The 14,804-nt window shown below is 36.4% G+C and overlaps 1 pseudogene; it reads right to left on the reverse strand.

Moving 5' to 3' along the window:
- Nucleotides 1–14,804, reverse strand: part of LOC128520489 (basement membrane-specific heparan sulfate proteoglycan core protein-like) — a 59,156-nt pseudogene that overhangs the window by 26,921 nt on the left and 17,431 nt on the right.

Genomic DNA, 14,804 nt, shown 5'->3' on the forward strand with positions numbered 1-14,804 from the left:
TGGATACTACTCTATTTTAGTCTCCATGTAATTTTTTTTATTTACATTCTTTATCTGGTTATTAAAAGATTAAACATACAGTAATTTATTGATCTGCGTTACGGCTGCAGCACTCGTGTTCTCTGTGTACTACAGTATAATCTTCTGTTAGAATCATTTTTACATGTGAGGTCTTGTGTAGTTCTGTGTTTTATGGAGCACCATGGTCCTGGAGGAACTTTGTTTATTTTCACTATGTACTGTATCCTACTGTATGTGGGTGAAATGACAATTAAAGCCTCTTTGACTTTGATTTGTCTGTGAAAAAAAATCCATGGCAACAAAATATGACATGAAATAAGGAGAGCTGCACATGTAACACATTACACTTAATTAATGTTAATTAAAGTTGAATCAGCTCCTTTAAGGTCTGACGTGAGTTCACGTTTAGTTTTTTCTGTAATAATGAAACACAGTTAAAGATGTCAGGTTGTCTTTACCCAACTAATGACTTCCAGAATGAAATGTTTTTACTGTCTCGGAGACGCTAAACCACTTCTTCAGTTTTAGCTTTTAGCTGGACACACGATCAATTCACTGAGATCAGAAGTTGAGATTTACTTTCCTTTGTCCATCATGTTAACAGACATGTAGCATGGAGATAACAATAAGAGCATGGAGAGAGAAGATTAACAGAGACATAGTGTCATGACCGAGTGTACTTTTATATCTCAGCAAATAAGCAAAATTAGACAATTACAATTAAAATATGAAGAAACCATTTACATGAAATTAACTGAGAAAAAAAGGTCCAGTCTGCCTTTAAAGTCCTAAACAACATGTACAGTCCCACAAACCTTCATTTCTCATTAAATAACTTCAGTAATCATGTTTAATCTGACAGAAAACACAACATTACTAACTGCCCACCATTCGCCACGGCATGTGGTCTCTGATTGGCCAGCTCACTATACGGGAAACATTTTCCACCAATCACAACACACACACACACACACACACACACACATTATGCAAGCAGGCCACTTTTAACATTTTCATGATTCTGGTATTTAAATCTGGTATGGTTAATACTGATCACTGAAAGTCTATATGCATATGCTTCCACGCACATGCACACACACACACACACACACACACACACACTCCCTCTCTAATCTCTCTCATTCTCTCTAATCTCTACAGTCTCTTACACTCAGTGTTTCAGTATAAAATCTCGCCCCTGGTCCTCTTCACTCATTCACACTCAGACTCTCCACTCGAGCATGGTGATGTTTCTGAAGCAGTAACTTTATGAAGACCATTAAACAGCCTCTCAGCAGCTTATTAAAAGAGTTTTACAGGTTTTTGTGACATTTTCCACTAAATCTAAACTAGTGTTGTTCCACTTGATCTCCAGCTCAGCTCACACCGGCCCTGCTCAGCCGTGCTCACACTGTCTCTCTTTAACTTTAATACAATCATCTACAGGAAACACTTCTCTGTGTCTAACTGTGTAAATGTTACTGTATTGTGATGCTGATCACATGCTGTTTATATGTTCAGTGTTGTACAGAATCACATGAGAGAAAGTCTCTTACTCACCAGTAACGTCTAACTGGAGTTCATTACTGTAGTGTGTGGAGTACTCTGGGTCTCCTCTTCTGGCATAGCACTTGTACTGACCTCCATCAGAGACACTAACTGATGTGATGTTGTAGGAGTTTGTAACAGGCTCAGTCTTAAGGTATTGGGTGTCTTTATACCAGTAAAACCTCCATCCAGTAGACTGTGGTGTCAGTGTACAGGTCAGAGTCACTGAGTTTCCTGTCAGTGCAGCTCCTTTAAGGTTCGATGTGAGCACTGGCGTAGGTTTTCCTGTAAAAAAAAAAAAAAATAATAATAATAATACAGTATCAGAATGTGAAGTAGTCTTTACTACACAAATCACCTCTACAGTAAAACACTATTACTCTCTCAGTGACGACACTAAACACACCAGGACTAATGTCACATTGTTTATGAATTTTTAGTTATTCAAATGATGTGAATGAAAATCTGCAGAAATATTAAATGTAAAGTGTCAATAATATCAAAGTGAGAGTCAGAAAAGAACTGTTGTGTGATCTTCTAAGTCTCTAATCTCTCTCTCTCTCTCTCTTTATCAATTTATCATAATTGGTGTAAAAAGTAAAAAATATTTTGTTAAAGTGCAACACAAACTGCAAAATTACACATTTAATCTTTAGAAGACATATTGGGAAACTTTAAATAAATATACAGTATATATATACAGTGGAACCTCGGATTATGAGCATAATTCGTTCCGGGAGTGGGCTCGTATTCCAAAACACTAAAACCAAATTTAATTTTCCCATAGGTAATAATGGAAACTTAAATTATTCGTTCTACAGCCCAAAAAAATAAATACATGAAAATAATTAATACAAAATATAAAGTAAAGGCCTCCGAGTGGCGCAGTGGTAAAGCGCTCGCCCTATCATCCGGAGATCGCTGGTTCGAACCCCGGGGGATGCTGTTTTCCTCTCACAGCCGGAGGCACAGAGAGAGCTGATTGGCCGAGCTCTCTCAGGGGGGGGGGATGAGAGGTACTTGTGCTCCCACATTAATCACGGCTCTACAGCCAATCAGGGGCGTTTGTGAGCTTGCGCACACGGAAGGAGCGGCTAGCGCTTTCCTCCGAGTGTGTTACTCCGCCCCTAACGGTGCGTGAGCGAGCAGTTCGAAAAGATGTGGTCGGCTCGCGTCACGTGGTTCGGAGGAAACACGGGATAGCTTTCGTCCTCCCGACTGAGTGGTGGTAGTAGCCTTGATGTGTGTGGGAGCCTCCTAGTGACGGGGAGTAAAAAAACGTAAAAATAAATCCTGACAGATAAGTGTTTCCATTTGTGAACGCAGGGTGTGCGTGTGTGTGTAAAATGTGCGTGCACACACACACACACACACATTAATGGATAGACCGTTTTTAAAACCATTTAAAAATTAGCAAGAAACATCCATAGTCACACTCGCGTGAGCGCATACTAACGGGATCACTGCTGTAAAGTAAAACAACAACAACAACAACAAAAAACAAATTAAACAGCTCCTCACCTTTGAAAACAATCGCGACAGAGAAGGGTTTGTGTGTTTGTTTGGCAACCTGAGAGAAGGGGGGCTGAAGGGGGGCCCGCTCGCGTTTACAGCAAGTAGGGATAACTGCAGGCTGGAGCAATAAGGCGTACCGAAAGGTCGGGGCGTGCGGAAGGGTAGAGGGCATGTCAAAAGAAACTGGTGGGTGAATGGAGCTTTTGTGTTGGCCAATCAGCATGCAGAAGGGTAGGGGGCGTGTCAAAAGGTAGGGGCGTGCCGAAAGGTTTCTCATTGGTGAAAGGAGCTTCTGCGTTGGCCAATCAGCGGTAATCCTATTTATATGGAAGTACCTTTATTTTAGCGTGTAAGAACATGGCGGCAGTAAGGCTTGGTGTGTTTAGTCAATATAAATAATTTTTTTCTTTATTTTCGTCATTTAATTGTTTGTTCAATTGTTGTCGACAGACACATATTACTGTGAGACGAAACACAGACAGGTTTTCACTCGAAGTAAGGGTTGGCAGTTTGTATCGGAGTCCGTTTTGCGCTACATATGTTTTTAGGCCTCGTGAAATGTTTTAGGCTTCGTCATTTTATTCTGACCGAGAGTTTGAAGGATTCTGTTCCATGGACTGCTACTACAGCATAAATAAATGAATGAATAAGCAGATTGAGTGTACAGGTTGGGTGGAGTACACTCTAAACGGAGCAGCTCTGCCTCTAAATAAAATGTTTTATTGGCTAAAATTGTGTCTGTTTACTGAATAAGTGCCACTTTAAAGGTTACTAAACTGTACCCATCCTCCTCTTTATTGTGGTGTTTTATGAACCATATTTGTCCTTATCAGGCAATGTCAAAGTCAACGTCATTGTCAATTCTGCTACACGTACAGTGCATAAATATAGAGAATTAAAATTACATTTCTCTCAACCCTTGTTACAAATAACACTAAAAAAACTTAAATAAACACTGGAGAACTTGGAGAACAACCGAGGTAAGATAATTGAGTTACTGTTCTGCAAAAAGGGACAGATTACAACAATAAGAATAGTGCAAGTGTGCTTATTTTAGTTGATTAAAGTGACATTTTAAAGAGCAATATAAAACAGTATAAACAAGATGATTTGTCTAAATGACAAATTCTGTAACTTTTTTTGATCTTGTTTCACCAATACAAAGTTAATAGTATTCCAAAAATATTAAAATTACTTAAAAAAACTTTTATGAACAGCTTGTGATACTATTTTTTTTTAAATAATTGTAATTTGATTTTGATTATGGGTTTAATACAGTTAAGGCTAAAAGGAATACAGCTCGAGCTCTATTGGGCATGCGCACATCAATCTAATGTTTTTTTTCTCTCACTATACAACAATAAAACTTTTTGTATTACAGAAAGGATTAGTTTTAGACGTGAAAAATGATCCAATAGGTATAACAATTCATTTCATTGTTAGTTTCCGGTCGGAGCTATATATCCCTTTTAGCCACGACCATGACTCAAATGCGCGAGGATGACGTCAGTAACCCGTGGCAACGCAGTAGAATGTTTAGAAAGGAATATTTGTAATATTGATATTTTATTGAGAGTACTCACAGGAAAAGAGAAGGTGATCAGTAGTCTCAATGTCAACTTTACAGAAAGTACAAGCATTTTGTTCAAAGTTAAACCGGTGTCTTAAAAACTCAGATGATGGATAAATACCATTAAATATTTTAAAATGGGTTTCCTTTGCTTTAGGAGCCACTGGAAAGGCAATATATTGTGTTCGTAGTATTTTAACGGTTGGTTTATCATAAGTTTGTAAAATATTGTTATAATATAATGATGTTGGATATATTAGAAAATTTAAACAAGAGCGGATGATTTTGTTGGGAAGCGTTGCTTAAAAAGAAGTGATGGGAGATCACATGAACCATCTGAGATGTCAGTAAAGCTGTTTTGTACAAGGTTTATAAAACTTTTTGGAATAGCTTTTAATACTCGTTCAAATTGTTTGCGTTCACCATGTAAGTTGTATTTTAAGCAGAAACCACTGAATGATAACCAGCTCCCGTCCTCATTCATCAAGTGATGAACTGACCAAACACCTTTTTCAAGCCAATCAAGAATGCACAAGGATTTATATCTAAATAAAACAAATCTATTGTTCCATATTGAGGTTTGGTGTGGAGTGAAGTTATGATTGTATAATAATTTCCAATATAGCAAAACCTGTTGGTGAAATGAAGATAATTTAATTGGTAGTCTAGAAACAGTAAAATCACATCTTAATAGAAAATCAATTCCACCCAATTTTTTAAATAAACCTCTAGGAACGGAAAACCAAAATTTATTTTCATTTGTTACAAAATATTTTAGCCATTTAATTTTCAACATACCATTTATACAGGTAAAGTCAAAGGACTGTAATCCCCCATTTTCATAATCTTGTACAAGTTGTGCTTTCCTGATATAATGCACACGTTTTTTCCATATGAAGTTAAAATTAATTTGGTTGATAGTCTTAATGGCTTTATTAGAAATAGAAAGGCAAGATGCAGGATAGATGCATTTAGACAGACTTTCCATTTTAGTTAAATAAACTCTACCAAAAATAGATAAATCTCTCTGCATCCATACCTCAAGTCTATTTTTACACTCATTCCATCTATCCCAGACATTTTGCTTCTCCATCTTGATCTCATCTTTAGAAATGTGTATGCCTAAATATTTAACATTTGATTTAATTGGAATGTTATATACAGTTTTAAGATGACATTCATGTATGGGAATAATTTTACATTTTTCAATATTAAGTTTTAAGCCTGAAAATTTTGAAAAGTAATCAACTATCTTAATTGCTTTAGGGATCTGATCAATGTTTTTTAAAAATAATGTTGTATCATCAGCTAACTGACTAATTACAATTTCCTGACCAAATACATTCAATTTCTTAATTTTGGAATTTTTGATAAGGAGGGCCAACATCTCGGTAGCCAAAATAAATAGTGAAGGTGAGATGGGGCAGCCTTGTTTAACTCCTCTTTTGATATCAAGTCTGGGCGAAGTACCTGTTGGTAGGCCAACGGAGCTATTAGTGTTTGTGTAGAATAGCTTAACAACTTTACAAAAATTCTCACCAAACCCATATTTTTGCAAACATTTAAAAATAAAGGAGTGCTCTAACATATCAAAGGCTTTATAAAAATCTAAAAATAAAATAACTCCATCATCTTCAATTTCTTGGTTATATTCTAACAAGTCCAAAACCAGCCGTATATTATTTTGTATAGATCGACCTCTGATAAACCCAGTTTGAGTCTCCCCAATAATTTTGGATAAATGTGATTTTAAGCGATTATTATATATATATGAGTTAACAATTTATAGTCATTGTTTAATAAAGTTATAGGTCGGAAATTGTCCAAAAATCTAACATCCTTTCCTGGTTTGGGAATAAGTGTAATTACCCCTTGTCTCATCGAGTTAGGCAAAGATGAATTTCTAATAATTTCTTGAAAAGTTGCAAAAAGAAATTCTCTTAACAAATCCCAAAAATAGCGATAAAAGTTAGATGAAATACCATCTGGTCCAGGTGATTTATCTAATGACAAACACATAACAGCAGAATCAAGCTCTTCAATTGTTATTTCTGCATCACATGTCAGTTTGAATTGTTCATCTATTTGAGGGATAGAGTCGCTAAGTTTTTCAAAAAGAGGATCAGGATCTAATATTAACGAGGAAGAAGAGTATAAAGCTAGCTATTTTTTTAGCTATTAATTGTGTATCTGCTACATCAATGATTAAGGTTAACCCTAGAGTTCCTTTCTTGACGTATTTTTTCTAACCTACAAAAATAAACTGTATTTTTTCCCCCTCTTCCATCCATTTAGCTCTTGATCTAATTAATGCCCCCTTGGCATTTCTCATATAGACTTCATCCAATTGTGATTGCAAAAATAACAACCTTGATTTATCACCTTCTGTTAAATTTATTTTGTTTGCATAATCAGTTATTTCTTTAACAATTAAGGCCTGTTCTGTGATATGATTTTTGTTTACCTGTTTACTATAGCAAATAGATTTCTGACGAAGTTTATATTAAAAAAAATCCCATTTACTTGTCCATGAGACCAAATTATCGTCACTAATAATCATTGAAATTATATCTTTAATCAAATTTGCATACTCATCTTTCACAAAAAGGTTAGAATTAAGTTTCCAATAACCTTTATTACGAACATGTTTGTTTTTATGATTTATTGTTAATTCAATTAAACAATGATCTGTAAGAGGAGCTGCCGATAAACTGGATATTGTTTGATAGTGTAGAAAATTATAAGAAATTAACCAGAAATCAATTCGGGACTTGCTAGAGGCATCGGGTTTAAACCAAGAAAACTGTCTTTGATAAGGGTTCGCTTCACGCCAGGGATCTATTAAACCCTGTTTATTACAAAAGTGTAGCAGTAATGAATTACAATTATGTACATCATATTTAGTTGGTGATCTATCTAGCCACTCATCATACACCATATTAAAGTCACCACCCAGTATAACAAAATCAGTGGCATATTTTGTTTTCATTTCCTCTAATATTACTGAGATTTCTGAAATTGAAAGTTTGTTTTGGGATATATTTGTAACCAGGTGGTTTGGACAGTAAAGTAAAAGGCAAAAGGGAAACCCCTGTGATATATGCTCAATGCTTTTTATGCATTAAGAAATCCATGGGAAAATAGGACGCTGCCCCTTTAAGACAATTACAGGACTGCGTGTGGAGCGCATGTGTGGCAGAGACGCAGAAAATGCTGGAAAAGCATGAGTTAGACGAAATTTTGCTCCTATAGTTTTGTTTATTAAACAGCAAAACTTTAGAGAAACATAGGATAAAGTTTAGAGTAGAGTTTTTCTCGTTCAGCGCTGGTTGGGATTTTGTGAGCAAGTGCTTTGTGTATCCATGGGAGAGCGCGTAAGTCTATTTCATATATTACGATAAAATGCGCAATGTGACTTAAATAGCATGACCAAGACTAATGTCAAGTGATATTGTATGCAGAGGGGAGAAGGTTCTGGAAGAGTTTGATGTAATTCTGCGGTACAAGGATAATTGTAAGTTTGTTTTATTTGTACTTAATGCCATAGTTAATGTAAATGTTTTATCTACTGAGTTCAAGTCATATGTTTCATGTGTACATAATCGGTGTGATGTGCAAATTGATGTGTGAGTGTGTGTAAGCAGTTCCTAATTGTTGTTTTCTGTATTTAGGAGGCTGCTACCGTTGTCTTTAGAGGGTTAAATTCTGTTGGGAAAATTTAGCTGTAAGCCTGGAGGTTTCAAAATTAAGCTGTATGCACCCAATGGGTGTTTGATTTATTTTATTGATTGTTGCTGTTTGTTTATTTTGTTTGTTTATGTGTTCATTGCTAAGAGCCAGTGAGGCTAATATATTTAATGCTGTATTTTCTTTACAAAGATACAGTCAAGAATAAAAGATCCCCACATAAAAATAATTGCTTGTGTGATCGCCTCTTTATCTTAACCATACCAACGCGGGGCCACATATTGTTATACCCATACACATTTCCCAAGATAATGTAACAGTTATCTATTTTTTTAATACAAAATAACCAATGTCCATCTAAAGCAGATCTTGATTCAATAAGTTTTCCAGTTAAATTGTTAAACAAAAAAGCAACACCCTCTGAATTCATTGTACCATGAGAAAATAAAATTGGTTCACCCCACTGATTAGACCAAAAAGTACAATCACCGCCACTTGAGTGAGTTTCCTGCAAAAGAACACATTGAGCTTTTTTCTCTTTACAAAACAAAAAGGTAGCTTTTCTTTTGGTATTATTTCTTAGACCCCTAACGTTTAATGAAAGAAAAGAAATACAACTATTTAATTGAAACATTAAATAGATATAACACTATAAACAAACAAACAAGAAAAAAGAAAATAATAATAATAACAATAGTAATAATAAATAACCTATCCCAACAGGGATGAAATATCGTCAGTTATCAAAATCTGACTCAAAAACCACACAACAAAAGAATATTAATAATAATGCACTGATGCTCTGGCAGATAATTTTTTCTTTGGATCTCGCTTCGTAAATCCTTATTTTCATTTCGCAGGAGTAATCACCCTTTGGTTTTATTTGCTGATGAAATTAGACGACCATCAATGTATCCCAAAGGACCACGATAGAACGCCCTCTTCCCGGCACTTCTGGCTTCTTGGATGAGCGGCCAAAGAGCTGCCCGAGCCCTCCGGTCATCAGCTGATAGATCCTCCGCAAACTGGATCCCTCGATCAATGCACAGCTGCGAATTTTTTGTGATCCTCCAAAATTCGTCTCTGTATCTTTGCATGGCAAACTGAACAATGATCTGGCGGTGTCTTCCACTTTCTTTTTTCCCAATCCGGTAGACCAAGTCAACGACATCTTCCAGTTTCTGTGCCAAATGTGGGGCTATATTACCCAAAAGTTCAACCACCTCTTTAAGTGTCTTTTCATTTTCATACTCTTTCAATCCTTTAATGCACAGGTTCCATCTCCGCTTGTAACGCTCCAGTTCTGATGTTTTCAACTGTAACTCCTCACTGGATCTCACCAGAGATGCTGTTTGTTTTTCCAGAACAGCATATTTGTCCTTACACTCCTTGATATCTGCAGCATTGAACTCCACCGATTTGGAGATGGTTGCAATCATAATGGTGTTTTGTTTAATTTTATCGGCAATATCTTCCAATTTTTTATCTTGAGAATCAAATCTGGTTATTAATGAGTTAATTGCTTGCAGCAAGGCTGCATTGGAGATGTCTGTCGTCTGGTTTTACCTTTTTTTGAGGGTTTTTGGTTGGGGTGATATGAGAAGCATCTCGTCGTTTTTCTCGACTATAACTGTGATCCGTTTCCATAAGTGCACTTTGGCCCCTGTTTGCTGAATGCGCCATGGTCCCGAAGGTTATACGCGTTAAAAACGCTAATTATAAGTTTGTCAAACAGATAAAAGTGATACCGATGCGTTTAATTAGCTAGTGGAGTTTTTTTTCCCCTGCAATAAACTTGTGCGAGTACAAAGATACAAATTTAAGTAACAGTTCTGCCAGAGCTCAAAAAAACATGTGCGCCTAGGTCGCCATCTTGCCGCTCCTCGGAAGTAGGAAATTGTTTCTTTATCTTTGTTTCTTGTGTGTTCTTCTTCACTTTAAACTATGATGGCCGTGAAGTGCACAAAAATTAATTAAATAAACTGACTTCAGGGCTACCGTAAGAACGCCATATTATACACACACAAATCTACCGCTACTACAGTACTTCCTGTATATCTTGAGTGACAGATGTCTCGTCCAATTAGCGGTAAGCATTTAATTCGCAAACTATACCTACCTTTTCCGGTTTGTATCGGACTGGCCGAGAAGTGCAATACAAATTAACAAAACGGAAAACAACGTAACAAATTCAAAACCAAATTAACAAATCCGAAAACAAAATAACAACAACAAAAACAAAAGAACAAAACAGAAATAAAATGTAAAAATAGTTTTGGGTTTTGTTATTTGGTTTTTAATTTGTTTTCCATTTTGTTAATTTGTATTGCACTTCTCGGCCAGCCAGATATTAGTTATTTTGTTTTTTGTTTTGTTAATTTGGTTTTGAATTTTTTATTTTGTTTTGGGTTTTGTTAATTTGTTTTGCACTTCAGGGCCACCGTACTCCTGACAGTAAAATCAGTTTGACTATTAGATGAAGAGGAATTGGTTCTCATTAATGTCTGTTATTTCCTGACAGTGTAAATAAAAGCTGAGGAGAAATGTGTCACACAGATCAGAATAGATAATGAATTGTGCTGATTCTTTACACATCAGATGATTTGGTGACTTTAAGACAGAAAAGTGAATAAACAGAAATAAGGAGCTGTACAATCAGAATAATGAGACTCGGTTTATCATACAATAAAATCTGGAAGAAAATCAGAAACTAGTGATAAATGTTACATGTATAAGTAATAACACACACACACACACACACACACACACACACACAAACACTCACCTGATACAGAGAGTGTAACAGGATCACTGATCTGTGAGACCTGAAAATCACTTCTCTTCCCTCTGCAGGCGTATTTACCCCTGTGATGATCTTTAACAGTAAACGTCTGTGTTGTGTGTGTTGGGGAGGCTGGGTTATTGATCCTAAACCACTCATATGTCCACACAGTGTCTCCTCCTTCCTGTATGTCACAATTTAAAGTCACACTCTCTCCTCTGAAAACCTGTTCATGAGGCTTTATACTCATTGTAGGTTTGGGACTTTCTACAAGAAAAAAAAAAGTTTATATATGAATTAATTTCCAAAACTTTAATTTAAATGAGTAACATTTAAAAAAACTGAATACAGAATTTCTGCAAACACTCAGAATATAGATACAGTAAATCTGCTGACGTGTAAATGATTAAACTCTGTCACATACAATCACTACTGATGAAGTAAAATTCACTTCTACACTATTAACTCATGACTGAATTACAGTGTGTCTGTCCTGTTCATCTTTATAAACACTGAGTGTCAGGAGGGAACAGAAACTAACTGCATGTGTTTGTACACACAGACACACACACACACACACACACCTGTTATCAGCTGATAACTCCTCCTACACACTCCCTCTCTAATCTCTACAGTCTCTTCCACTCAGTGTTTCAGTATAAAATCTCGCCCCTGGTCCTCTTCACTCATTCACACTCAGACTCTCCACTCGAGCATGGTGATGTTTCTGAAGCAGTAACTTTATGAAGACCATTAAACAGCCTCTCAGCAGCTTATTAAAAGAGTTTTACAGGTTTTTGTGACATTTTCCACTAAATCTAAACTAGTGTTGTTCCACTTGATCTCCAGCTCAGCTCACACCGGCCCTGCTCAGCCGTGCTCACACTGTCTCTCTTTAACTTTAATACAATCATCTACAGGAAACACTTCTCTGTGTCTAACTGTGTAAATGTTACTGTATTGTGATGCTGATCACATGGTGTTTATATGTTCAGTGTTGTACAGAATCACATGAGAGAAAGTCTCTTACTCACCAGTAACGTCTAACTGGAGTTCATTACTGTAGTGTGTGTAGTAGACTGGGTCTCCTCTTCCAGCTCTGCACTTGTACTGACCTCCATCAGAGACACTAACTGATCTGATGTAGTGATGGGAGTAGTAGTAGGAGTAGTAGGAGGAGTAGTAGTACTGTGCTGCAGTCTTAGTCTCTTTGCTCTGTCTGGATGTGGTCCAGTAAATCTTCCATCCATCAGACTGCACATTCAGTGTACAGGTCAGAGTCACTGAGGTTCCTGTCAGGACGTCTCCTTCAGGACTTGATGTGATCACAGGTTTAGGTTTTTCTGTTAGAGATTAAATACAGTATCAGAATGTGAAGTAGTCTTTACTACACAAATCACCTCTACAGTAAAACACTATTACTCTCTCAGTGACGACACTAAACACATCAGGACTAATGTCACATTGTTTATGAATTTTCAGTTATTCAAATGATGAGAATGAAAATCTTTAGAGATATTAAGTGTAAAACATTAGTAATATCAAAGTGAGGGTGAGAGAATAACTGTGATGATGCAACTCTCTAATCTCTCTATCAATTTATCATAATTGGTGTGTTTATTTATTTGTTTGTGTTTGTTTGTTTTAAGTGTAAACTCCTGACAGTAAAATCAGTTTGACTATTAGATGAAGAGGAATTGGTTCTCATTAATGTCTGTTATTTCCTGACAGTGTAAATAAAAGCTGAGGAGAAATGTGTCACACAGATCAGAATAGATAATGAATTGTGCTGATTCTTTACACATCAGATGATTTGGTGACTTTAAGACAGAAAAGTGAATAAACAGAAATAAGGAGCTGTACAATCAGAATAATGAGACTCGGTTTATCTCACAATAACATCTGGAAGAAAATCAGAAACTAGTGATAAATGTTACATGTATAAGTAATAACACACACACACACACACACACACACACACACACTCACCTGATACAGAGAGTGTAACAGGATCACTGATCTTTGAGACCTGAAAATCACTTCTCTTCCCTCTGCAGGCGTATTTACCCCTGTGAAGATCTTTAACAGTAAACGTCTGTGTTGTGTGTGTTGGGGAGGCTGGGTTATTGATCCTAAACCACTCATATGTCCACACAGTGTCTCCTTCTTCCTGTATGTCACAATTTAAAGTCACACTCTCTCCTCTGAAAACCTGTTCATGAGGCTTTATACTCATTGTAGGTTTGGGACTTTCTACAAGAAAAAAAAAAGTTTATATATGAATTAATTTCCAAAACTTTAATTTAAATGAGTAACATTTAAAAAAACTGAATACAGAATTTCTGCAAACACTCAGAATATAGATACAGTAAATCTGCTGACGTGTAAATGATTAAACTCTGTCACATACAATCACTACTGATGAAGTAAAATTCACTTCTACACTATTAACTCATGACTGAATTACAGTGTGTCTGTCCTGTTCATCTTTATAAACACTGAGTGTCAGGAGGGAACAGAAACTAACTGCATGTGTTTGTACACACACACACACACACACACCTGTTATCAGCTGATAACTCCTCCTACACACTCCCTCTCTAATCTCCACAGTCTCTTCCACTCAGTGTTTCAGTATAAAATCTCGCCCCTGGTCCTCTTCACTTATTCACACTCAGACTCTCCACTCGAGCATGGTGATGTTTCTGAAGCAGTAACTTTATGAAGACCATTAAACAGCCTCTCAGCAGCTTATTAAAAGAGTTTTACAGGTTTTTGTGACATTTTCCACTAAATCTAAACTAGTGTTGTTCCACTTGATCTCCAGCTCAGCTCACACCGGCCCTGCTCAGCCGTGCTCACACTGTCTCTCTTTAACTTTAATACAATCATCTACAGGAAACACTTCTCTGTGTCTAACTGTGTAAATGTTACTGTATTGTGATGCTGATCACATGGTGTTTATATGTTCAGTGTTGTACAGAATCACATGAGAGAAAGTCTCTTACTCACCAGTAACGTCTAACTGGAGTTCATTACTGTAGTGTGTGTAGTAGACTGGGTCTCCTCTTCCAGCTCTGCACTGATATCCACCTCTATTAGATTCACCAACTGAGCTGATGGTGATCTTGTTGGAGTTTGTTACAGTCTCAAGGTTACGGCCGTCTTTAATCCAGTAAAACTTCCATCCAGTAGACTGTGTATCCAGTGTACAGGTCAGCGTCACTGAGTTTCCTAACAGTACAGCTCCAGTACGGCTTGATGTGATCACAGCTTTAGGTTTTTCTGTTAGAGATTAAATACAGTATCAGAATGTGAAGTAGTCTTTACTACACAAATCACCTCTACAGTAAAACACTATTACTCTCTCAGTGACGACACTAAACACATCAGGACTAATGTCACATTGTTTATGAATTTTCAGTTATTTAAATGATGTGAATGAAAATCTATAGAAATATTAAATATGAAGTGTCAATAATATCAAAGTGTGGGTGAGAAAATACTGTAACTGATACGTGATCATCCAAGTCTCCAATCTCTCTCTCTTTCTTTATCAATTTATCATAATTGGTGTGTAAAAAGGAAAAAAAAAAGGAAAAAATATTTTGTGAAAGTGGAACACAAACTGCAAAATTACACATCTAATCCTTAGAAGACGTATTGGGAAGCTTTACACAC

The sequence above is a fragment of the Clarias gariepinus genome, chromosome 1 (assembly GCF_024256425.1).
Source record: "Clarias gariepinus isolate MV-2021 ecotype Netherlands chromosome 1, CGAR_prim_01v2, whole genome shotgun sequence".
In the NCBI taxonomy this organism is placed as follows: domain Eukaryota; kingdom Metazoa; phylum Chordata; class Actinopteri; order Siluriformes; family Clariidae; genus Clarias; species Clarias gariepinus.